Source organism: Podarcis liolepis (assembly GCF_965112155.1).
Source record: "Podarcis liolepis genome assembly, chromosome: 1".
NCBI lineage: Eukaryota > Metazoa > Chordata > Lepidosauria > Squamata > Lacertidae > Podarcis > Podarcis liolepis.
Window position 1 is genome coordinate 96303490 of NC_139554.1, and position 27947 is coordinate 96331436.

General features: G+C 40.5%; 1 protein-coding gene across 6 annotated transcripts in view; it reads right to left on the bottom strand.

Annotated features, from left to right (window-relative positions):
- Positions 1-27947, bottom strand: part of NCKAP5 (NCK associated protein 5) — a 629163-nt gene that overhangs the window by 546258 nt on the left and 54958 nt on the right. For 3 of the 6 annotated variants that reach the window (XM_083487645.1, XM_083487648.1, XM_083487647.1), the window contains one exon: positions 22168-22315. The gene's annotated coding sequence lies outside the window, so the exon portion shown is untranslated. Of the gene's footprint in view, positions 1-3137; positions 3601-22167; positions 22316-27947 lie in introns of those variants that run through there. The other 3 variants (XM_083487652.1, XM_083487649.1, XM_083487650.1) reach the window with 2 other exon arrangements.

Sequence of the window (27947 nt, forward strand, 5' to 3'; positions counted from 1 at the left end):
TGGCACTACGCCACAGTTTGGATTGATTTGTGGCACACATACCCAACAAAAAGAAAGAAGGAGAAGCAAATTGGCCACCATTGTCCTAATGCCTCACAATTGCTATGTGTATCTGTGTGAATGTGTGTGCATGTGATCAATCTAGAATGCAATAGGAAATGCAAATGTTGCTACATATTAACTCACCTGATGTCCTACAAATTTCATACCCTTTGGTTGGGTTTTTTAACCCCTGCAACAAACTACAGTGGTGCCCCACAAGACGAATGCCTCGCAAGACGGAAAACCTGTTAGACGAAAGGGTTTTCTGTTTTGGAGGTGCTTCGCAAAACGAATTTCCTATGGGCTTGCTTCGCAAGATGACAATGCCTTGCGAGTTCCTGCGGGGTTTCCCCCCCCTTTTTCTAAGCCGCTAAGCCGCTTATCAGCTGATCCGATCAGCAGCTAAGCCGCTAAAAGCCGCTAATAGCGCTAATCCACTAATCCGTCAATGGGCTTGCTTCGCAAGACGAAAAAACCGCTAGACGAAGAGAATCACAGAACGGATTCTTTTCGTCTTGCGAGACACCACTGTACTTCTGCTTTCAGAAAAAAATATTTACTGCATCTGTCTACTAAATTTCTTCCCTAACCATCAATGACAGATTTGGACTGCTAACCCAGGAGAAAAGCATTTAGTTTTGTGTACATCTTTCAGCAGCCTCCCAATAAAGAGTATGGCCAGCAAATGTATTGGAACAAATGAGTGTCTTTGAGGCATTCAGCTTCCTTATGGTTTTCTCTAGCATACCTCACAAATCCCTCTGGAACAGTAGCTCTTTTTATTTGTGCTTTGATGTGGCCTTATTGCGTGGCCATGTTGGAAAGGTAACAGGTTTTCATTTAATGAGGTGACGACCCCTCAGTTGGTCCACCCATCATAAAGTGGCCTTTGAGTTTGTAAAGAATTGTCAAGGAGATATCAGCACTACCCTTGAATCTTTGTGGTGCTCGGAAGGAATGTTACTCTTGGGCATTATGCAACATAGCCCTACTTATATATTCTAATGTTCCTACTACATATGAAGAAGTACCTGTTGTGTTTGTAGTGGGAGGGTATGACACAAATAGGCACCATTGAGGAGAAGGCTTCATCCACATCACCACAAAATGAACTTTCCTTAACAGTGGGGCACAAAGAAGACCCTTCTCTGCAAATCTTAAAGCATAGCCAGGCTTGTTTTTGCCCAAAGAGGAGTATATTCAGCTATTTGAGTACCAAGAGTTTTAGCACTTTCAAGGTTAGCATCTGTGCCTTTACATTAGCTCAGAAGCAACTAGGCAGCCAATGTACAGTAATTCATTTAGTGAGCCAATCTTGCTGCTTAAAATTCTGGCAGCTGCCTTCTGTGCTAATTGAAGCTTATGAGTCCTCTTCAAGGGCAGCCCCACATACAGTAGTCCACACACGAGGTTTCCAGATAATAGACCAGTGTGGCTAGATTACCCCTGGCCATAAACATTCATTGTGGGCAAACCAGCCATAGCTGGAAAAAAGGCAATCCACACCAATCTGCTTGGACCACAGAGACCCTTTTCAACTTCTGAGTTTCACTAAGGCCAGTCAATACCACCATAACTAAATCACAAGATCACTGTGTAGATAAAATGGGAGAAACTATGTAAAGCCCCCTGAGCTTGGCAGTTGTGATACAAATAAAATACCATGGCAGGATAATACTGTGGATAAGGCCAATGTTTTAAGTAAAGAGAGGCAATCCAAAAACTTCAGCTTCTAATCCCATCTCACCCAGTGTATCTCTGCTTTTCTTAAAAGACATTCCACAAAATGTGATTATGTTTATTAACATGTTGCTCTGTGAAGGTAGCTTTCAATATTAATCAGACATATACATCATATGCCCATAAACATTCCTTATGAGCCTAATTCTACTTAACTCTAATGACGCGTAGTGCTGATTCAAACAAGCTGTTTCATTGAGCTCAACTAGACCTGCTTCATGAATAAGTGCTATTCAATCAGAGGAACGCTTGCAAACTTCCAGCCCCCAACTGTAGGATTTTAATAGGCAAACTTGCATTTGCACGTTTTCCAAGATGCATCAAAGGATCGTGGAATATTTGAACCCACATGTTGAAGTTTGTTGCAAAATTCTTTTAAAAATATTATTTTGTAGCCTGCCAGCATTTATTTTGGCAATGGATACATGGGGTGTTGCTTAAATGTTTCCATTTGGCAAATGCTCAGTGCTACTTATACATTAAAGATTAACAAGGCATATTTAACCAAAACCCTCCTATTGCAACATGATCCCATGGCATGAAAGATGCTTTGCTTACATTGAAAAAAGATGACGCCCCAAAGACTGGTGATAAGCAACTGAGATGGAAAGCAATCATCAGGCTTCTGCAGTTTTGAGTGCTAGTATGCAGCAATTGGAAGCAACAAGCAGCCAGTAATCCTCATGGGTATGAAAATTTTGACTGCATCATAGGTCTATTTCATTCTCTCTAGATATAAATAAATAAACTGTGTTCTTACAAAAAGCCCATTTCAGGACAATGTTTGGTATACAATTTTTCAGTCATCTGGTGATTTCTTCAAAGTAGCATACACAGTGGGGGGGGGGATAATCCAATGTTTCAAGAGTCTCTCAAGTTAAAATAAAACCTTAAGTCAAACAGGTTTTTCAGTACCCTTTCATTGGCACTAGAAAGCAGTATGACAGTGATAAACTATGTGATGGAGACAATAATGTTTTGCAGGTACAACCCAGGCAGCAAACTTTGAACTCTCAGCTGAACACCACTAGGTGGAATTCTGAGGTGAATTTCATGTGTCCCAGATATTTGGATCTAAGTATGTCTTTAAAATGTCTGAGGAGATTCATGCGCCTATCACTTACTGTAATGGAACTGTGAGAAAAGTAGTATTAACATTTGATGGTGCATAGTTACTGGCTAACACAGTCTGTCTATTTACAAAGATTGTCTCATAACTTTTCCCCAAATCACAGAATTAAATCAAAAGCATTCCCAGCCCCTTTCAGTACTACCACACATTAAACAACCACTAATTCATAATGGGATTAAAAAAACATGCAGGAACGAAAACACTTCAAGAAGTTTGTCCTTACCTACAGCAAGGCAAAGGCAGAGGAAAAGGCTTTCATTTGACCAAGCTCAGCATTTTCACTTTCACTCTGTTAAACACTGTTAAAGATTCTTGAGGAGAGGGAGGAGGGAAGCTCTGAAGTTTTCAGATCTTCCTTCAGAGTTTTAATCATTCACTTCCCAAGATCCAGCTTAACAAATACCACTGTGTTCTGTCAATATTTGTATGCAGCTCCACAGAGGGCAAGCAGCCAAACACACATGGTTTAAAGAGCCAAGAGGAGAAAACTGACACCCGAACAAACACTCCCTGCTTTGTCTCTTTTAAGGTGGTGCTGAACATGTCATCTCAGCTTCTGACTGCAGATAGGCGCCGTTCAGAGATTCCACCAGTTTGGACAAAATAAATAGCAGCTACGCATTACTTTAAAGATCTTGTTTGACAAACTCGAGGACTTTTGCCCTGGAAAGTTTCTTGCAACAGTTTTGGGGGTGTGAGGAAGGATTGTTTTTGCCTTTGAGCAGCTGCCCTTTAAATATATTTTAATTGGCTGGAATTTGGAAAGAATCTCATTTGGCAGTAATTTGCATTTGAAGCACGCCCCTCAGCAGCTGAAACAGGCCCCAGAAGCTTCCTGATTACTTCATCAAAAGGAATTGCTAGAATATCGTTGGCTCCCTCTTAACAGCATGCATCTAGACAAAATTGTGTAATCAATAATTTTTGGCAAACAATTCTTAATTAATTTGAAAGGAATTAATAAAAAACAGAATCTGGCAGCAAAGCAATTAAGAAGACTGTAAAACTTGGAAGTGCTACTTTCTCTTTTTCAAACATTCCAGAACAGAACCAAATCTGCATTCCTTGTATGCAGAAAATAATTTTTATATTTCTTATTTCGATATCTCCTCTGTAAGTGCTATTGTTTGTGATATTGTAAACTAGTTATACTGATTGTATCTGGAAAATATTTTTACACCACATATTCTCTGCTGATCCCTGTACATTAGTTTTGGGGGTTTTTTTGTATAATATTTGGTTTCTATATCAATTTTACCCTTCAGTATTTGTATTTTTATTGTTTTCTTTTTATCTTTGCTGTCTAGATTCATAATTCTAGGCATATTTACGGTACTTGGGAGTGAGTCAGACTGAATTCATTTGGACTTCTGAGTGACTGTGCATTGGGCTGGGAGGCAGAAGGTTTTTGTTGCTAAATAAATTCAGTGTCATCCTATGAAAGTCTACATTGAATTTGGTCTTATTTTATTCCGTGAGTCTTAAGATGTATGCACAGGTATGTACTCTAGATGTGTCCTACCTGTTCAAAGTAAGGGCACACCTAATTTTTTTAACTGTTTAGCAAATATTGCTGAAGTATAGCCATTGTAAAAGCTGAGAAAACATACACCAAAGAAATGTTTGGGACAACTTTGGGAAAAGAACTCTAGGGAAATCACACAGTAAATATAAGAGCTGGGGTCTCATCTACCCAAAATTAAACACTTTATGGTATCTTTATTCCCAGGGGAGAACTAAGAATGTGCCTTGATGTTTGCCACTGAATTTAGTCTGAATTAGATGTGCTTAACTTTGGGCTCAATGGAGCTTTTAGAATACAGCAAAATCAGAAATTCATGTTTAAAGCCAATACATGACAGGGTTTTTTTTCTGAACAAAGTCATAGCATCTAAGAATATCTGGCTCCCCCCTCCCCTTTTGTGTGTGTTTTGTAGTGTAAGTAGGAGCCTGTGAAACTGTAGCTGCTTAAATGTTCACTTGTCGCCATCACCACCATCGCTACCAGCGTATCAAGAAGAATGAAGGCACCAAAGAAAAGGAGATTATTCTCTGGCTAGAATACAATGAAGACTGTTTTCCATAAATATATGTTGACAGTCCTGATGCAGAAATTTTAACAACAGTTGCCAGGTGCAGAAAAATGAAGCACTTAAGGGTTGCTGTGTTGAAAAGGAAACACACATTATAGAGGCAGAACCCCCCACTTACTTTATCAAAGAGTTGCATGATTTAACAAGTTGGCTGCGTGCAATTCTTTTGAAATTAATGCTTAAGAGCCTTGAAATTCTAAGCATTCACCATGCAATTCTCTTTGTGCTGACTTCCTGGGAAATTTGGTGGTTTAATGGTGGCCAGGAACTTTATAAATGCATATAGATCCCACTGAGTTGCAGAACGGGTTCTCAGGTGGGTTTATCGTTATGCTGATGTCAGTTCTTATTTTTATCTCATGTTTCTAAGTTGGCAATTTATGGAAAATGTATCCTTATTATTTGGAACCCATCCCAGTCCCAACAAGCAGCAGTGCCACCACAGCAGGCAGGATGGCAAAGCAGTGACACACCACCTCAGATATTGTGACTGGTAAGAGTAAGTTAGACATGACTGAAGTGCTTGCGGCTCTTGAAACTTAGTCTATATAATAATGATAGTAAAACCATATTTTCCAGCAAAAAAATAACATAAGGATTTTAAGGAAAGTAAAAGAATTATGCATTACTAGGATTTGCACCCCTACTCAATCCACTTGCCACCCCCTGCCACTTCCCGCACATTAATCTCCTTTAGCTTCCCCTTTGCACTCCATGTAACTTCTAAGCTCACTTTCCACCTTCCCAATCCCAGCCCTTGTTTTTCTTTGCCCATGCCTTCTGCTCCACCTTCATCTGATGGATGTTGTGGGTATTTGCTTGTTAATAAAATACATTGTGAAATACATTGTGTGAAGGTACTATTTAATATTTCTGGGCTCCACATCCTTTATCTCTCTCACATGAGAAGGCTGAGGAATGAAAGAGGGAGAAGTGTGAGAACAGCAAAAAGGTAGAAATACCGAAAGGGAAAACGTGATAAAATTTTGAGTGAAGTGGAGGTGCAGATATACTGAGGGGAAAATGGCAGTTTCTCCCACCCACCCCCACCTGCCCACAGTAAAATATCAGAGATGGGTGCAACACAGAAGCCAACACCAAAAAGCTAATAGAACAGAGCTTTTCTAAACTCCCTTCTCGCTTTACTCAAACCTTGTTTTAAACTGCCACTCCCCCCAGATGTCACTCCCTACTTGCTCAAATATCTGCCAAAGTTTTAATCACCACTATCCCCTCTCAGTATTCCTCTATCCTTGCTTTATTCAAACGTTTGCCATTGTTTAAAGTGGCCACTTTTTCTTACTCAGCATCTTTACATCCTCCCTTTACTCAAACCTCTACTATTGTTTCAAAGCACCATTTTTCTCTCAGTGCTTCTTCATTCCTGTTTTTCTCAAACATCTGCCATCATTTAAAAGCACCTTTCTGCCACACCATTGATGGCTAGAACTTTCATTTATGCTCCAAGTTCCAAAGAATTAGCCTGTTATTGACCTGTAGAGGTCAATGTTGTTGTGGTGGTGGTTGCCGCTGCTGCCATTATTGCCAAAGCCATAATGATTTCTAAACCCTGGCACAAGTATTTGATTACATGGCTTCATATAGATTTGTGATTCTATAAACATTCAGAGTTGCAAGCACATGAATGCATCTGAATAGTGAGATGGAAAGATGAAAAAATTAGAGATGAACTTCAGAGTCTTGTAAAGCTTTCTTTAAAGAAAAGTGCAGCTGGCTGCTAATGAAGGAGAAAGGCTTGACTGGATTATAAGAAGTTCTTGCTAGTTGATAAGGAAGGCCTTGGTTGGCACCTTAGCAGCTGGTAAAGCCATAATAATAAGCAGGCAGAGATGGGCAACAGTGGCACTTGTTATGAGACAATTGCTGAATGCTTACAAAAACAAGTTGAAAAGGGTGACAAGCTTACATTTAACATCAGTTGTGCTCTCCCCTAGAAAACGGAGGCAAACAAAACATGGTTCCTTAAACATGAGCCCTGGCTCAGACAACATACTGAGTCAAACCTTGCCTTTGCTCAGTACAGCATAACAGCAAAGCAGGACAAAAGGACAAAGCAGTTGGTAGCTCCACTCTGGCTGCCTGCACAGTAATGTGGTCTGGTAAGCCATAGTTTGGCTTAGTATGATTTGTTAACCAGGCCATTGTCTCTACTGTCCATGTATTGGTCAATGTGGCTTATGGAAAAGCAGTACCATACCTGCAAAGAATCCTGGGAACTGTAGCTTGTTTAGGATGCTGAGGCTTGTTAGGAGACCACTATTTCTCTCACAGAGCTAGAAGTCTCAGAGTTCCCTCAGAAGATGGATTGTAGTTCTGTGACTTGTGGGAACTGTAGTTCTGTTAAGCACCCTTAACAGACTACAGTTCCCAGAATTTTTTGGAGGAAGCCATGACTGCTTAAATTGATATACTACTACTTTAAATGTATAGTGCAGATGAGGCCTTAAATAATTTCAGTTATAATCTTGAATGTGTGATCCTTGTTGCTACACTGGTGTGTACCTTTGAACCCAGATTTGCAATCCTATGGCATCACGATATGAGGTCTGAAACATGGGGGCGGAGGAATAACCCTCGATTTCCATATGTGACATTCTAAGAAGGCTGCAGAGAATGACTCACTGGGTAAAGTTAGCACTGTGGGAGCAGCAAGGAGTTTCCACATGATGACTCACAACTTGTAGGATTTCTGACCTTTAGCCTTCCACCTTTTAAATTAATATATGGATGGCCTAGGTTAGTAGAGTCTCAATGCAACAATGACAAACCTAAATGTTGTTGGTACAAGGCTTAGCAAAGCTGTAAACTAACAGAGTTTTCTGACTGCTGTTTTATACACCCACACCCACCCACCCACAAAAAGAGGCTTTCATAACTGAGAAAATATTTAAACACTTATTATTAAGTCACTTAATAGCTCCAAGGAGTAAAAGCGCAGAAGTGCTACTCTGAAATTTCAAACAGTATATATAAATAAAATGGCAGCTATCAGAGGAAAGATAATCAATCCTTCCGGAGCAAAGACATAAACAAGCAAGGACTGTTTTCACCGTTTCTAATGGCAATTCTCCACTGTCTTCCTTTCATTCCCCAGGCTGCCGGTGTGTTGCTGGTAGAGGGGAGCAAAAGAGTTATACAGAGTAAGGGAACTTTGGGAAAGGAGGAACCCTGTAGAGAATGAGAATCTAATTTATGGCAGAGCAGTAACTCCACAGAGAATGGAAAACTAATTTTCTGCTACACAAATGCTGTGCATTTATTAATCAAGTTACAAAACACTTTTGTGGAAATATTTGGAAATAGTGGCGTGCTGGGGGTGCTGACAAACTTTCCTAGGGCAGAAGTCAACTAGGGGATACCTATGCTGTTATTTGAGAAGGGCTTTTTGTTGTTGTTGTTGTTTTGAAAGAGGCATGCTATTCCAATGCTGCCCCGGTGTTATTGTTTTCAGGGCCTGCAAAGGAGATGTTCTGAAGATGGCATCTCCACTTTTGGAATATTTAGGGAATTCCTTTTCTCCTCCCTCTCCTTTTAAGACAGGTTCAGTGCTTCCAGCATTCCGGTGATTAGGAATGTTGGGGAGTTCATATGAAAACAGAAAAGGAAGTGGAACTTGCTGCAGGTTGTATGTGGTCATGAACGGAAATCAGTAAAGCAAATACAATCAGTATTTGTTCATAACGTTGTTTTTATGTCCACAAATGATATATAGTGGTTTCCCTTATATTAAGATGAATGTATGTTGTGTAAGTTATGTAAATAACTCAATTAAACAGTAGACAGTGAGCCAATTTTCATAGTATATAGTGGAAACTGAACTGCTATGGAATGAAAACAGCACTGATTGTGATAAATACAGGTAGAATCAAAAATTGCTGCCTTCTTACATCCCTAGTTATGGCTCATCTGGCTTGTGTTGCACTCCAGTCCATCACTACATTTCACTGGCCTTTGTGTCATGCCTTTACATGAGTACAGTGGGAACATGCTCTTGCTGACATATCACACATTAGGTGGCACTTTTTGCCCTATTGTGTTTGTTCTAATTTGAAGGCTGAGCCAACATCATGTTTAATTCATTGTGTCTCCTCACACTGTGATTGGATCAGATTTAGATCATGAATTAGATCAGATTAGATTTATTTATATATTCACACAAAAGGAGACCTAAGGTGTATGTTACAAGGGAGAAGAAAGTCAAAATGTCAAAGGTACAGCTTCAGACAACCAAAAAACTCGAAGTGCAAAAGTAAGAAAGGGTGGGATTAAATTAATCCAAATTATTTCCCCCTCAAAAGGCATCTGAGTCCTGAGGTGACTCAAAATTTGATGCCCGATGCCCTAGAGTGATAATGTCAGCCTTAAAAGAAAGAAAAAAGTTTACTTTAACATACCTTAACACACCATTTCTATAATAAATTATTTTCAGCACATGAAAGGAGGACCAACAAAACTAGACAGAACATGATTCACATGTAAGAGCTTTAAAGCAATTTTCATTCTAAAAACTTGGCAGAAAGCTGCTAGCAGATGTAACCAGGGCTTGTCATGTAAAGGTAAAAGCACTCCTGTCTTTCATAATACTCCTGTATATTCTTCATGCAGTCATTCATGCCAAAAATGTACAAAATAACAGGAAACAGGTAGACTTTTAATGGAAGTGAGATTACACTATATTTTCCTGTTCATAGGGCAAGCTAGAGATTGGCAATGGAAATACACAAATCAATATCAAGAAGGAGAAATGGAGTTGTCTGCATATAATTTGCTAACTCTTGCTACTTTAATAAGACTGTATACCTACATGCTATAGTTTTGTACCAAGTAGCACATATAGTTCATGTCCTATGGATGCCAATGAATGCCCTCATAAATATCAGACATCACACTGAAAAAAAGCTTCCAGACTTCTGTGAACAATATTGTCCACAAGAAGATGGTTTTAGGAGTGTTCATGCATTACATTCAACAGATGGGAAGCAACAACCTGGAAAGGTAGGCTATCTAGAAGAAGGAAAACTCTGATCCCAAACCTCTGCTGCCTTGTCATATGTCTCTCATTTGTGAGTTACAGATAGGTAGCCGTGTTGGTCTGCCATAGTCAAAATAAAAAAATTCCTTCCAGTAGCACCTTAAAGACCAACTAAGTTAGTTCTTGGTATGAGCTTTCGTGTGCATGCACACTTCTTCAGATATCTGTATCTGAAGAAGTGTGCATGCACACGAAAGCTCATACCAAGAACTAACTTAGTTGGTCTCATTTGTGAGAAAGCCTTCAGGAATACATGGTGAGCGAATATCTGCACCTGCTGCATTGTGGGATATCTTCAGGAGAAGGAAAGGCTAAGGGGTAAACTCGGTGCTATTTTTCTAGAAAAATAGGTACAATGAATGCCTTCCTCATTCTCTTAGAATGCCAATGGCACCCACCTGAGAGGAGACAGAACTGAGTTCCAGTGAGTTCCAGCTGAAAAAAGTCCTGAGTAAACCCTACACAAATCCTGAGTTGAGTACCTAAGGCAGTTGGATGGTGTCTTATATGCCTCTTTCCGGCAAGCTGGTACCTTTGGACCACATGAGTGAGGCCAAGGAAGTATCTTGTCGTCTGGGAAGTCCAGGACTTCCATACACACTACTCAGGCTTGGGCCCAAGAGACTTCACTTCAGTGATGCAAGCACAGACCATGGAGCTACACAGGTTGAGGAAGTCTGGTGTATAGAAAACTATTTATACCACTGACTGAAACAGAAGGTGGTTACTGTTCTGTCCCTAAGAAGATATTGGACCATCACTACAGGAGTCTCTAAAAAGGTTTGTGTCCCAGACGTATGGCTCATGATCTCACTGCAATTACTAAACTAGGACTTGAGTATAATGCTGGGCGGGTAGGAGGGGCCATGGAAGATGTAGTAACTTGAAAGGATGGTGGGTGGCTTATGAAGATTAATAAGAGTACTTTGTAGCTAAATGCTTTTATAGTGTTCCCCCCTCCTTTGTTCCTACAGATGATTATATTAAATGTATGCATAACTTTGTTCCCATATTGCTTTAATACCAATGCTCAAAGACTTCTACAAACATCAGCACATTTAGCCTCTAACCACTCAAATGAAGCTGCAATTATGATAATTAGGAAATGGCATCATGTCATCAATATGCATTTGGAGGTTGAACATGTATCAGAGATAATTAACTGGAGGTGTAATTAAAGCTCCTCTCCCTTCGAAAAAGAGAGGTAAATATGATCACAACATGAGCATAAATTAATGAAACAACTGTCTTTTGCTCAAGATTATACAACTGTTAACATTAATACAGAGCACAGAAGGGGAAGGGAAATCTAACAGGGACTTTCCAAAGAATAATGTCTGTAATTAATTAATGTTTGTAGTACTGTATGTGCGCATTAACAAAAGGGCCAAAGGTGGCTCTTACCTGAGCTTATCTAAACATTTGTATGGGTTACATTTTGATGTTGTTTATTGTCCTAAGCTCCTGTGAAAGGAAGGGAAGGGTAGGATACAAATAAATTAATTGTGATGATGCTGCTGTCTCATTGAAGAAATCTAGATTTGTTATGGCCTGATCTAGTCTGGGTTTTGTGGTATGGTGAGAGCCAGAATATGATCTGGAGGCACATGTGGCTGTCAGCTTGCTGAAGCTAAGCAGGTCTGGGTCTGATCAGTGCCTGGAGACCATATTTATCCCAGTTTGGGTTCCATGATGCAAGAAAGGTGGGATATACATGTAAGTAAGATAGATAGCTGCAAAAAGCAGAAAAACTGGAGGAAACATATGCTACCTTCTCATTTACTACTATGAAAAATCTGGATTTATAAGTCTCTCCACCCACTGAATATCTATCATTTTAGGATATAATATCATTAAGAACATCTAGACCCATTCTTAATTCTAGTGCTATTAGTAATGCTATTCACCTTTTAATAAGAATGATATAAAATTATTAAAGAACAAGGTTTCTAATAACAACAACTGTTTCTGAACCCATTTTTGGTGGGCAGAGTACTCTTGTCATCCTTGCAACAGCCCTATGAATTTGGTTAAAATGGAAGTAACAACAAATTGCCCAAGGTCACCCAGGTAGCAAGGCTGAAAAAAGATTGTTAACCTGTCTTCTCATGTCAAAATACAACACTCTAACTCTCAACCCCAATATGCTATGTTGTATTTCCAATGTTTCCACAAATCTGATGCTCAAAAAATGTGGATGGGAAAAAAGACAAATCTGCACTGACATACCAAATTATTTTAAATTACAACATGCTTCATACAAGTATTTACAGGCAATTTTAAGAAGTACATAAAGCAAGAATGGGAAACCTGTGGCCCTCCAGATAAAGTTTGACTCCAACTTCTACTAGCCGCAGACAGCATGGGATGATGGGAGTTGTAGTTCATCAACATCTGGGGAACCAGAAGTTCCACATCCCTATCCTGGGGAGACAGCCAACTAAGTCATAATCAGAGTAGACCCACTGAAATCAAAGCCAGAATGGCAGGGAATTTTATATGCCTCATTCATAGGGCAAATACAGCCCATCTATAGGCCTGTCAAGGTAATAATCTTATTTTGTGGGGCACTATCCCTGCAGGTTTGAAGACAAGGTGCGTGGTTAATAAATACAAATAGAAATAAATCTGATACTTGCAGTTTCAACCTGTAAATTTAACATAGGGCACAGGCCAAGTTTAGTCATCTTTTTTGCTGTAACAAATCCACCCATGCCATGAGCAAGAAAAAGAATACATAAAAAATCAAGAATGAACTTGTACCTCTAGATGGGTAGGACACACACTGTGCTTTTAGAGGTAGGCATGCCATCTCCCATCTTCACTTCTAAGCAAACATAAGCAAATTGGAGGAACGGTTTGCTTTTGCTGAACAGTAGCTTTGTTCTTAACCAAAGTTTGCAAATGTGCAAGTTCTCCAAATTTTAATAACTACTTAAAAACATCTTGCCATAAATGTGCAGATCTTACACAACTGGAAATACTTTCATTCAACAAACTTTTAAAGTGTCCAGCCCTGTCTCTTTCTACAGACTTTTTTTAATGTTATCATTTTGCTCTTCCTGCATTTTATTCTGTCATGTTTACTTTATTAGATTGGTCTGCCATTGGACTGTATCATCCTTTGTAACATGGTGTCTAATTTCAACAGAAATATAATTATTGAAAAAATGGGAGGGTTTTGTTTTTAACTTGTCTTGTGGCTCAGTTACAGTCCCATTCTTCATATCCCATTCTTGAGCCTATTCAGTAATCGTTTTGTGATGTTATAGATTCCACAATCCTAGTGCCTGAACTGTACTAAAATTGCTCCTCCCTATCTGCCACTGTGTACCAAGTACTTTAATTGTTTTCCATATATGACCAAGCACACAACATCTGTCTACCCTTGGTACCCTTGATGTTTGCAGAGGATGATTTTTATAAACCTCAAAGTTGAGTATGTCAAGCATCTCACTATCATTAGGTGAAATGTGCATGGTTCTAGATGCAATTGTGGTCTACATACCTTGGACCTACCATTGTATTTGTGATGTGTACCCATTTCCCAGGCACATCTACTTGATTTCAGAGGAATGTATGTCTACCTAACTGTGCTCAGGATCAAAGCAAGACACTTAGGAATACTTCTGTGAAATCCAGTGCTCTTATGTGCTGTATTATTCTCTACATCTCCACGGTATAGCCTCCATTTCTGACTCACATTCGTCACAAACATCTCTCCCAATTTTCCCTGACAACTGTACATTCTCTTCCTCCTGATTTTACTAGATACTAACCTTTTCATAGGATTATTTGACCCCATTTTTTTGCACACAAAGTTTACCCCCTTTTTTGTCTGCAGGGTTCAACAGTATCACTACCTACTACTCAGAACTACGCTTTCTTTCCTTCACATTTTCCTTTGTTTGCCCTTCAGTAGTAGTACTGTCAGTGATGCCAGTTATAAGGAATGAGTACCCTTGGGGAAAATAAAACAAAAGCAAGGATGACATTTGCTTCTCAAAAAAGTATGCCTGACACACTTTCTCATAAAATTGTCTGCTAGACAAACAAACCATGGACACATCTCCAACCCTACCAGGCTTATGCAACATCTAAATTATCCCTATGAGTGGGGTCCTGTAGGTTGGCTAACTGTTCCTTATTTATTAATATTAGATTTTAATACTAAATATATTTCATGAAATAATGGACGAGTGGCAAGCTTAGTGTACTGGATGAGAGAATCAGCTGCTTTGTGAGGACTTAAAGCCTACCCAAATATCTGAGCTTTCCTATTCCATTCATAGCTCAGTGCTCTATATCACGGGTCTTCAACCATGCTTTACCTCAAGTTTGCATAATGGGACTCATTTCTTAATTTTTTTGTTACCACATTTGTGTATAACTGTAGCAGCACTGGTATGGCCTAGCTTAGGTCAGACACGATCCTTTCATGGATCCTGACCCAAAAGCTGACAATGGCCACATACCCTGCTCTGGGTGGGTGATGGTTGTGGCCCCTCACAGGCAGCTTTCCGCTCACAAGGTGTGAGCAGTCACTTCCCAGTGGCCAGCCATTCTAAATTCCCCAGCCGGCTGCAATGCAGGACGCGACAACCTACCAAAACAAAAATTCAGCCAGCTGCAAAACTGCCCAGAACAAAGTTCAACTGCCCAGACAATGAGCATAGCCTGGTCTGCCAACTGCCCAGACAATGAGCATAGTCTGGTCTGCCAACTGAGGATAAAAGCCAACTGTGCCTACAGTTTGCATTGTAGTTGGTCCAAGAGCTCATGGATCCTAACCCACCAGTTGACAATGGATGCTCTAAATCACTGGTCTTCAGCAGGTGGGTTGGGACCCACTATTGGGCCAAGGCTTCATTCAAAGTGGCTCGTAACAGGAGCACTATCACCATACAAAGAAATGGGTCTCCAAATGTATGTTTGAGTTAAAAGTGGGTCTTGGGTCTGAAAAGGTTGAAGACATCTGCTCTAAATCAACTTATCTCAAAACCATATGTGTATGCCACTGTGGTGTTGTTGGATAATTATTGAAATTATTGAATTATAGAATAAATATTAAAATGTCTGTGAGAAAGACCAAGAAAGTGAAGGTTGTATGTGCAAGAAAACCATGGGAGAAGAATGGAATGACATACTATAACTGTTAAGGACAAAGGAAGGAGGGAAAGATAAGAAAATTGCTATGCCTCCTGATTAAACCTTTGCTTGTAAGTGTATAAATGGTTGTTCTGTTTTCATATCCGGTGTGCTACCGTCAACTACTTGCTGGTTGAGGTTATGTCACACTGGCCTTGCAACATCTAAATAAATGTCCTGTTTGACTTGAAAATTGGAGTTTGGATCTTATTTGCCATCCAGGATGAACTCACAGGGTATTGGGTATTGAGTCCAAATATTTTTCCAACAATGTAATTCCATGCTTGGTCAAAATTGAAGCTGAAAATAGTTGTGCTTGCAGCTCATTTCTGGGTTCAATTCTGCTGGGGTCTTTTTTAAACCTTGAAAGTCCATCATATGGTTTATGACTGAAGTGCCTTAAGAGTCTGTTGGCTCCACAAATACTTACGTATAAGATTTACAGTTGTTTACTCAGCAAGTGCTTACCCATAGCTTTTTCAACACCATTTCAATACTACCACCACTGAAGACTATATGGGACAGAGTTTATATGGTTGTTGCACTCTGGCTATGGAACGTTCTCACCCAGGAAGTTGTGGTTCAACAGCAGGCAAATACTTTTTAAAAATAAATAAATACCAGGCTATTAAATCCTCTCTGCATTGCCTTCACAATGTTTGGAAGTTTTGCTTTTAATTCTGCTGACTGGTGTTATATTGTGTTGTTTTAATGTGTGTTTTTTGCTTTTGTTTCAATTTGTAATCTTAACTTTTTGCAAACTGCCCTGGAAATCTGTTGAAGAGTAGGGTATAATAAATCAAATCAATGCATAAATATTTAAAATGTAGTGTATAAAGTGGATCAGAATCCCACCATGAAATCACAGCATGTTAAGAGCTTTGCAGCACCTGCTTTGCCTTTTATTTGCCTACTGTAAACTGGGCATCTCATGTTATATGTGTTGTTCAGTAGCTTCATATGTGCTACAATGCAGATCTAACTACCGGTACATCATCTGTCTGCTTTCAATAGCAGCTTGAACTGATTTATCTTCCTTATTCAGTCCTTGCGACATGTGGGGAGACACAATAAGCAGCATTTTAAACCACTTCTGATCAAGCCTTGTTTAGCTCTCTAGCTATTACCTTAGCTGGCACTTCAGGAAATGAGTAATCAAACTGATTGGACAATATCTTCTTCTGCATATTACTACTGTAAACTTATTCATTCTTTAAGTGCTCCACAAAACCCAGATGCCTATTTCTCTATTCACTCATCAAAAAAATAAAATTATTATTTTTTCTACCCAGGTCTTAACGGTGATGATAATGATGATTTGCTCTGGGTGCTTATATGTTATCCCAAGAAACTGAACATGTTGAAACATCAGTGTTTATAGCCTGCTGTGTTTCTGGGGTTGCCAAATGTAGCTCACACAGGCACACATATGCATGGGCAGTAATGTAGGAACTTACTCATAGGCCGCCTCATAGAGTATGGGTAGATTCAGGGGCGCCGACTTATAAAAAATATTGGGGGGGCCCATACCGGGGTCCTGCCGCTGGTTCGCTCGGGTAGCCGGGAGAACGCAGTTCGAGGTGGCGGTGTTGGGGAGAGACCCTCGCTCAGGGCGCCACTAGACTTGGCGGCCGGCGGCCTATCGGGGGGGTTTTGGAGCGTATTTCGGCGGAGCGATTGGGGAGGAGGGGGCTTGTTGCCGGATTCTTCAGCTGAGCCGGAGATCTGCTGCTGGGGGTCCCTGGGCCGAGTTGTGAGCACGGCCTGCTGAAGGGAGATCCAGCCGATTGCGCGACGGGGACGGCCGGGGGTCTCTGGCTAGGGCGCGCAGCTGGCTGGCTGGCGAGGGAGCAGGTGGGGAGGAGGCGGGGGTCCTCACTCTCTTAGGAAACGCACCCGTGCGCCCGATTGCCACGAAGTCCGAAGGGTGCGTGTGTGGAATTAAAAAGCAAAAACGAGATACGGGCAGGGCAGGCAAAGAGTTTTCTGCAAGAGGATGGAGGGCAGGTTGAAGAGAAAATCACTCAGGATGAGACAGTCAAATCAGCCATGATAAAATGGGCTCAGGATATTGGGTATAACATCATGTTTGAGGACTGGGAAAGGTCATAGACCACCGGAATGAAATTCACGGCATGTAATGCCTTGAAGGAAAATATTATGAAAATGATTTATAGGTGGTACATGACCCCAGTCAAGCTTGCAAAAATATATCACCTGTCTGATAATAAATGTTGGAAATGTAAGGAGGCTGAAGGGACATTCTTTCACCTCTGGTGGACTTGTCCAAAAGTGAAGGCCTTCTGGGAAATGATCTATAATGAGTTAAAAAAGGTATTGAAGTATACCTTTCCCAAGAAACCAGAGGCCTTCCTCTTGGGCATTGTTGGCCAGAAAGTGTTAAAGAAGGATAGAACTTTCTTTATGTATGCAACTACAGCAGCAAGAATACTTATCGCAAAATATTGGAAGACACAAGATTTGCCCACACTGGAAGAGTGGCAGACGCAATTGATGGACTACATGGAACTGGCTGAAATGACTGGCAGAATCCGAGATTTGGGAGAAGAAACAATGGAAGAGGACTGGAAAAAATTTAAGGACTATTTACAAAAACAATATAAGTTGTATGAATGTTAAAAATTTACACGATTCGGAAACTATAGCTTCAGCAATTAGATTTGGGAAACAGGAAATTATATTTTAAGTAAGAAAAGGTCAAAATCTAAGGTAATACTATGTTTAATTTAAGATATAAGTAACTGATGAAAAGTATGTTAAATTTAGAGGTATAGTATTTGAAAAGTACAAAATAAGGTACAAAACAAGGTAATAATTTGCTGATATCTTTATTATAAAGAATGCAGGGTAAGGGAGATGCGAGGAAGTCCAGTTAGTTATATAAAAAATGTGTTGAATGGTTGGTTTTCTTTTCTTCTTTTTCTTTTTTTCTTTTTCTTGTTCTTTTACTTTTTTCTTCAGTGTATGTTTCTAACTTTGTATTTGAAAACTTAATAAAATATTTATAAAAAAAGAAGAAGAGAAAATCCTTTCGCTTTTCTGGGGCGCAGGGAAGTCTCAGAGCCAGAGGTTGGGGAAGGGACCCCCTTTGCTCTGCCCTCTTCTCCCGTCTTAGATTCGCATGGGGGTCCCCGCCCGAGCTTGCCTGGCCACCGGGCCACACAAGGGCCGCGCTCTATGCGGCGCACCTTGCTAGCCGCGCAGCTGTCCTCCGCGGCTGCGGAGCGGCCCTGCGCCGGTGCCCAGCCCCTCTGGGCGCCCGCTGCGCTGCCAATGACAAGCGGGCGACGTCGCGGGCGGGGAAGGCGTCGCTTTCTTTCCCGATCCTTCATCCTCCCAGTCTTCCAGCCCTTTTTTGGGTTGGAAGCTCGTCTCGTTCGCCCTTCTCCTTTCTTCACCCTGCGCGCAATTTTCCTCCCTCGTCTCCCTCCCCATTTCTCCTTCCTTCCTTCCTTCCTTCCTTCCTTCCTTCCTGACTGACGGGCTTGGGCTCGGGCTCAGGCTCGGGCTCGGGCTCCGGGTCGGGCTCAGGCTCAGGCTCGGGCTCGGGCAGCCACAGCGTCGGCGGTGTTGGCGATCGGCGGCGCGGGGGGATGGCCCTCCCGGGGGAGCCGGCGCTGCTCAATGGGGTTGCCAAGGAGACAGGCCGGCCGCCCCCCTCCCCCGGCCCGGCGCCCCCCCGCCGCGCCGGTGCCCGTTATGGAGCTGGTGCGCGCCGGGCGCCCTATAAAAGCCGCGGACACGCCCACCGCCGCCCGAGATTATTGGGGGGGCTGAGCCCCCCCAAACGAATTTTTGAGGGGGCTCGGGCCCCCTCAGGCCCCATGGAGTCGGCGCCTATGGGTAGATTCTAACTATGGTTTGGGTGCCTTTGCTCACGAACGGAAATGGGAGGAAATCTAAGATACTAAACATTGGGTTTTACTCAGAGAAGTCACATTGATATTAATGAACATGACTAAAGTCTATATATGTCAACAGGTCTGTTTTGAGTAAAGCTTGGTTGACTACTACCTATTCTATGGAGAATGAATATAGCCATTCTGACTTCTCCATATTTTCCTTGAAATTGAAATAAGACTCTTCACCTTGTGTGTTTTGCAAGCAAATCACCTGCTTGGTTACACACATAAAAATATTCTTGTTATGCTTTCTTTGTCCTCTGGAAACACTAGTGCTCTTTGAAGATCAAAGGGAATACAGGAAAAGATTTTTTTTAACTGTGATAACAATCATTATAGTCTACAAGCAAAAACAAGGAATATACCATTTCTAAGAACAGGTGTGTAAGAAGGTTGCTTCTCTCCTTCTCTCCCTCTCCCTCTCTCTCTCTCTCTCTCTCTCTCTCTCTCTCTCTCTGCAAAATGAAATTGTGTTGACTTCCTTTATAGGCACTGGGCTACTTAATATGTGGCAATGAACTCATCTAAACATATATATATATATATATATATATATATATATATATATATATATATATATGTGTGTGTGTGTGTGTGTGTGTGTGTGTGTTATAGATATAGATATAGATATATAGATATAGATATAGATATAGATATAGATATATAGATATATAGATATAGATATAGATATAGATATAGATATAGATATAGATATAGATATAGATATAGATATATAAGCTTAACCCACTCTGACCAATGTTCTGCTTCAAGTCAAGCTCAGTGAAGTTCAGGATTCACACTTTACTGAGAGAAGCTCAATCACTGGCATGGCTGTTTTTAATTTACTCAGCTCTGAAAATAGCTGAATCAAACAAAGATAGTACCTCTTGAGGAGTACTGTCATACCTTGGGTTGAAGTAGCTTCGGGGTGAGCATTTTCGGGTTGCAGTAATGGAACGCGTTACTTCCAGGTTTCGCCGCTCACGCATGTGCAGACGCTCAAAATGACGTCACGCACATGCGCGGAAGCGACGAATCATGACCCGCGCACGCGCAGACACAGGTTGTGTTCGCTTCAGGATGCAAACGGGGCCCCGGGAACGGATCCCATCCGCATCCAGAGCTACCAATGTATATATTTTATCATAGAAAGAGAGGCATACGCAATACCTGGAGCTCTTTCTGAAATCCGTACAAATGAATTAAACAAACAAATGATGTTTAAATCTCAGCATCAGTCTTTTGTTATCTGGAGCACCTTTCTCCAGCTTGGTGCCTTCCATATCATTTAGATTACAACTCCCATCATGACAGTGCTAGATGGAGTTGATGGGAGTTGTAGTCCAAAACATCTGAAGGGCACTGTGTTGGAGAAAGCTGGCTTGCAGTGCCTGCCATGTAATAAAACACAACATATCTTCAATAAGTAATACAGTGGTACCTTGGTTTAAGAACTCAATTTGTTCTGGATGTCCGTTCTTAACCTGAAACTGTTCTTAACCTGAAGTACCACTTTAGCTAATGGGGGCCTCCCGCTGCCACTGCCGTGCGATTTCTGTTCTCATCCTGAAGCAAAGTTCTTAACCCAAGGTACTGTTTCTGGTTTAGCGGAGTCTGTAATCTGAAGCATCTGTAACCTGAAGCGTTTGTAACCTGAGGTACCACTGTATGGGGCTCTGCTCACAGGAGCCATAAAAATCCCTAGCCATATTACTATTTCCTTTTTTTAATAAACTACTTACAATGGCCTATTTTCCAATAATACCACCTTTCGTTGTTCTTTTGTTTTATGTAAGGAAGAACTGCAAAAAAATGCAGTAGTTTGCACTGAAAGCCATGGCTATCTATACGAGGCCTAGAGGAAGCTGGGGGGGGGGGCAGCACACAACTACTACAGCTCAATGCTGTTATTATTTTCTTTCCATCTATCCTGTAACACTGATTTGTAATGGGAGGCAGTCAACACAGAAAGTTGAAAAACTTCTTGGCATTCCATACACACTGAGCCTCTTTCTCTAGGGTATCGTACATTCATATCTGGAGGAGTAGGGGACTGTACCAAATTTGTGCTTGGGGTACTATCAACACGGTAGGCCTAAAACTGAAATATTCTCCGCTTTCTGGGATTTGCAGTTTCTATGCTCATTGAATTGTCACTAGATGGCATTTAAAACTGGAGGATCATTCTGGAACAACATTTACTGCCTCAGTTGCCCTTAAGTCTGTAAAGCTTTTCAAAGACCGCTCAAGATGACAGCCAGGGAGGTAATGAAAATGCTATATGTTGCCTTTGGACATTGCAGCAGTAGTAATATCCAAGAACAAACTATTAGGAGTACTACATTTCATACCTTAATATCCGCTGCTTTTAAGGAATGAAAATTCCCATCTAAGCCATTATCTATAAGACCGGTGATCTCTTGTACTCAATAAAGACAGTCTGTAGATTTTAATGTGCAGAGCTGGCCTAGTGACTAATTACATGGCACGGCATGTGGCATTGTACCATCTTCCGTTCAGCTGGGTCATTGTAATTAATTGCCTGAGCAAAGTAGTTTCCAGGATGCTGTTATAAATAATGAATGTTTAAATCTGGAGTAGGTTAGAAAACTCTGGGGATTCCAGCATTCTTTCTTTCCAAAAGCTAAATCTTCCAGGTTGCTATGAAGAAATGAGGCCACTGCTGTAAAGAGCCTAACACACCTCTGGCAAATAAATGGCTAAATGGTAGTAGCAGGGCCATAGCAGGGTAGTAGCATTAGTAGATTTCAGTTGCATCCTATTAAAAGTGCAGACAGCACTTGATTCTGCCTACATTCTTTGTACATGGTATGTACAAAGGATGTAGAGGTCTTTATATACAGGCCTATATCTAATCTATCCCATAAACTCAGGCATGTCAGCATCATCAGCATCATCAAAACTTTTGGAAATATGGTAGAAAATATAGGCAAAATACGTTTTAGAAGTTCAGTTTAAAACTCACATAACAGCATTTAGGACTGCTTACATTTTTTTTCTTTCTTAAAGACTTACCTCTCCCTGAAGATACTTTGATTCTGAGAATGATACACTTTCTAGCCCAATGAGTTTAAAAGCTTAGGGAGAGGCTACCAGGAGTGTCTCTCTGTTTTCCTTCCTTGTTCACATTTGAAGCCAGAATGCACTATCTGCCCTCAGCTGCCTGCAATGCAAACACAGTAGAGGAGTTGAATGATCTCTCATTTTTATATCTGAGCTCAAGCCATTTAGGGCTTCATAGTTCAGAACAACAAAAAGTCACAACTTTGAATTGCTCTCAGATGAGTGCCAAGAGCTAATGCAAACTCTGAAATAACAGTGAATACCTTTGTAATCAAAACTTAGCAGCTCACAATTGCACTGATTCTAAGACAAGTGACTTGAAACAGTTACTGAGTAATATATCCCTAGTAATATCACATGGGGCTTTTTGCTGATTTGTAAAAGCACATATTTAGGTTGATGTGTAATGGACAGCGTCCTAAACGCAATTCCAGGGTAACATGGCTTGGCTTGCATAGATGTGTGTGTGCATGAATGTGCACTAATATTTTAATTAATTATGTGGAAAACTAGAGCATGCCATAAATTAACTTGAAAACCCATCCTGGATTAGTGCTAATGATTGGCCTACATCACTTTCCCAGTTCCATTCTACAGCAATGACACATGGTGATTCAGACCTAGGAACTGACACCCCTCAATTCCTGGGTCCAGTAGGTGTAGAATTTAATTAAGGTTTGGGTGTTAAACCGTGTGCTTGACACTTATAATCACCTGGAATCAGCAAGTATTAAAATCTAATTAAGTCAGGCTAGCCTCCCGTGTTAAGATGATAGCCTGGCAGATGGGCCATTAAGAACACAGAGGATCAAAAAGAACTCAGTGTGAGATGGCAAATGTGTGGGGCCCCTCTCCCTCAACAGATAAAGTCAGAGCTTAGGTTAGAGGGGTTGGAGTTATGAGCTATGTGACTGAAACAGAAAGCAGCAGGCAGGGCGTGATGTTTTATGTATGTTGAATCCAAGGCTGCACCTACGGAAGAAGCCGATTATGCTGTGAGCTCTTCCACTGTAGGCTCAGGTGGTATATATGTGTCAATAAACCATATATCATAAAGACATCAGTGTCCGCTGTGCCTCATTTCCAAAAGAAAACATGGCCCCTAAGCAAGTGCACCTAGAACCTCTGGAATTTCGCACGCTCAGAGATTGGGGTGACATGCAACAATACACTCAAAACCTCTCTATCATGTTTTGTTAAATCAGAAAATCCAATTCCAAAAGTACTGCTTATTTGTACCTAAGAACAGTATGAAGAGGGGGCAAATTCCAGTGGGCGATTGCAATTATTCATGCTGGTTTACACCCAGTAGTCCTTTAGATCTGGTCTCATTTATCATGTTTATTGTGTTGTTGAAATGTCAGACCATACAGAATTTCTGCACCTCTGTCTATGGAATCTGTAAATTGGATACCATTCCTTCCAGAGTGAGCTCATTTTAAAACACTTAGAAATTGTTTTTAGCATACAAGCCAGAAGAAGGTTAACAAAACACATTCTGGCAACCTTTTGTTTATTGCACTATAAAATCTCATAAATGAAACATTATTTCTCATTTGAAAGTAGACACTCTGAAGCAATGATGCAACCATCATACTTTTAAAGAGCATTTGGCAGGGAAGGGAAGACCTCCCAGGGTGAGAGGCAAGGAGAAGAAAGGAAAGCTCCCAGGTGAGAGCTGGGAGGGTCCACCACTTTCTGTGCGGGACAAGGATTAAGAGCTACCTTAGAGAGAGGACTGTGTCTCTTCTCTTTCTTTGACTTTTTTTGTTTTTTATTTATATATTTTTTAATCTTATTGTACTATGAAAAAGTTTTAATAAAATCTTTTAAAGAGCATTTATGCCAATGCCTTACTTCACAATATATTACTGGTGATATTTACATCTACATTACATTGCATAATTTTTCATTGTCCTCAGATGTCCTAGCCTTTTGGAATCCCACAGTTAGAGTTGCTGAACAGATTATTTTGTTCATTAAATAACTTTGGCCTTTCTATACCTGTATGCTTGCCATGTGCTATACCACTGCGCTATGTGATGCATAAGAATGAAGTCTCTTGCAACTTCGGCTACAGTAATCAGCCCATGAGCAGAAACCAAATTCATCCACAAACCTTTCAAATATTTGAGCTAAATCTCTAAACATGCCCTTAATCCTGTGCACATAAGAGTTTGTTTATCCTCTAATTCATAATTCCCTGTAATTTTGATGTATGCAAATAAAAGAGAGTGTACCATGATGAGAAAGATATAGACTGACTAATGAATGAGATGATTATTTAGCCAAAGCAAACATGATAAAGAAAAGTTTCCAGGTCTAACTTACCAGTGGAAATTCCGTTTCCCCTCCAGGAATTTGCCTGATTTGTTTTCATTTTAACACATTTCCCAAGCTGCCTATTGCAAGAAAGGTCACACACTTCAAAACTGCTCCTGAAATAATTGGACTGGGTATATATATGTATTTTTAACATATTCATCATGCAGCAACACCATTATCCTGTGGGGTTTTTGCTTTTGTTTTGTTTTGAGCTGATTTTAACCTTGCGTTTTTGTACTATGTTCCTAGTCAGTGAAACATCCAAGTGCTATTCTTACATGATGTAAGACAATCCATGATGTAACTGTGTGTCTTTTAACTGAGATATAATTGCAGGAGTTGCCATTTTCTCTGAGTGGTGTCAGAGAGAGATGTTTAATCATCTCCAAGTCATTTTTCTGATTAAAAAAAATTCCCCTTAATATGATGTTTGGCCTATTGGAGGAGGAATATAGACCTTGGTGTTTTATCATTGCAGGACAAACAGAAGCTGGGAGAGGTTTTTGATCAAGAAAATTGCATAGGGAGGGGAAGAATTCAACAACCCCTCCCCAACTACTTCACATAAATGGGAAACTCCCCCAAGCTATATTTCAGTTTGTAAATATACCAGGAGATCTATCATAGATATCCCACATAACAGAAAGGTTGTTTCCCCTCTGTAAGTCACAAGAACCTGCCCTAAACGAAGATGTACAGTTAGTATTAAATAAAATTTAGGGTCTGTTGTGGCCTGCCTCCCTTGTACTTAGACACTTTCTGTTTCTCTTCATGGCTTCTATGTAGGAATTGTGGGTTGTTCTTGCTGTCATTTTAAATAAAGAAACTTGTATAAATATAAATCCTTAAATCCCCTCTTGTTGACCCCTCTGTCAAATTATGTCAGCTTGGAAAAACGGCAGTATTAGCAATGAAAACTAGACTATGTTCAAAAAGTGAACTTCCAGCCTTGAACAATGCACTGGAATAAGAGGCAGGGAAAAGAGGTGCACAATTCCAAGCTACAGAACAATGTCCACCACCTCAATGGTTTGTAGAGCTGGAGAGGAGTTACTGAAGAATTAATCACCTATTTACCTGTTCAGACTAAGGCCCCATCTGCACTAGGCTATTGGCACTGCCATACTAAATGATCAACACATTACAAATGTGGAACAGGCATTAGGTGGCACCTTTTCCGCTAATCGAAGTGTTCAAGTGGGCACATGTGGGGTAAGACATAGGTAAGTATTCTGAGAACAACTGCAAAAAGATTTGAGCATATCTGTAAAATTCTAAGATGAATATTTGGGAGCAAGTTCATTTAGAATCTAAAAGAAGACTTGAAGAACACAGCACTTCTCTGAAATTTCAGAGGAAAAAATAATAACAATTGCCAATCCGGGGCAGATTTCTACATGATATGTAAATTATTCCACAAACTCCTCTAAATCAGTTCCTATAACCAAACTACAGTATATTCTTGGGAGAGCAAGCTGCATCTGATATAGCCTGGAGCAATCACTGTATTTCCTCTACATAAAAGTGTGGCATCCATAAATTTAGGTGCCTTGTGCAACAGCAATGCAATTTATTCAGATTGTTGCTTAATCTTAAAATCTTAAGATTTACTCTGTAGCCAGCATGAAAGAACTGAAAGGCACACCTACTCCTCAGGTAAAAAACAACAAAAATCCAAATAAATATATTCATCATCTGTCATTTGGCATGCCCTTCACTGGCAGAGGAAAACCATGCTAATTACATAATAGAATTTTGTACACAGTTTAACAACCCAAAGACGTGATCCTGCAAACCGTGTTATATACTTCCTAAGGTTCCCTGTTGTGAGTATTGCTGTTATGTAGGGTTGCCATATTTCAAACAGTGAAAATCTGGACAGAAAAGTTGTTGAGCTTTTTGGGCAAAATCACTTTTTAAAAAATGCTGGTTTTGAGATATTTTTATGGGAAAACAGCAAAAAATGGCACTGCCAACATGGGCTGCCATACATCCAGATTTCCCCAGACATGTGACCAATTTCTGCCCGGACACTGCTGCCAAATGCAGTATTCTGTAAATGTCTGGGGAAATCCAGAAGTATGGCAACCTTAAGTGGACACCTGTATTGTTAAAATAAAATAAGTGGCCATTTTGGGTCATGTTTCTGGCAAATAATTGATTATGGTGAGATGCAATAACTACAGAATGCCAATGCAGCAACAGGGACAGGGTTAATAGTTATTGTGCTAGAAACGGATACAGCCCAGCCCACCCTCCTGGAGAAATCCCTGTGGTTGCCTGTGTAACAATAACTTTCAGTGTGACTTGATTTTATTCAATCATAATTGATTTATTTTTTTGCAATCAGTATTCTAGTCTTAACTGCAACTGCAATTGCAATTCCATCCCCCCCCAAAAGCTAAATAGTTGGGGTTAGACATGTATACACACTTAGCTGGGAATAAATCTCATTAAACTTAGTGGGGCTTACTTCTTAGTAGAGATGCTAGGACTGCACAATAACTGCACTGCCTCTAGTTCTTTCCACTTCTACAACATTATATCTGAGTTTGTCAAACGAGATTTACACTTTGCAAATCTCTTGATGACTAGGATTCTGTCAGCTCATATTTCTCCAGATGTTTTGTGATCTCATCCCTTATTAATGTCTCAAGGAGCTTGCCTACTACTAAGGCCAGGTTAACTGGTCTATAATGTATTGTCTCTTGCCACTCTAGATGGCTCCCTAGCCGACTAGCAGGCCCTCATCAGCAAGTTCAGCCAGAGTGAACTATACATATATAAGCAAAATAACATTCCACGAGCTGCTCACAAGTTATATTCAGAGGGGTTTGTTTTCGTTCAGTGGCCATGATACCTGAAATGTGTATGCCCTTTAATGGCATCTCAGCTGATGCACTGAGGCAGTAGCTCGGAGGATCTGACATGAACATTTTAAAACCACCGTAAGGCAACAGCTTGTCATTTTTTGTAGGTGCTGGGACTAGGCACTCAAGCAGTGATGTTAGCGCTGTCACTGGAAGACTCTCATTGGAGCTTGGTATAGTTCTATCCTGCTGCTAGGAGCAAGGAGAAGACAGGAAAGTAGCAGGGTCCACTGTTGCTAATGTGTGAGAGATCCCAGTGGGTTATGCTTGGGGAAAATATTTCCACTACACCTTTCAATTCTGAAAGCAGCTTGCAACATCATATCAAAACATTAAAATATAACTAATAAAATAACAATAAAAGCAATAAAAGGCAGCACATGGGAGCAGCAATAAAACCACAGGAGCCATTACAAATATGGGAAAACAAGGCCACTTCCATCTATCACTAACTATATTTATTTATTAGCTACATTTCTGCACCACCCAGCTACTGAAGTTCCCTTTAATGAAGATTAAAATAATAGAAGACAATTA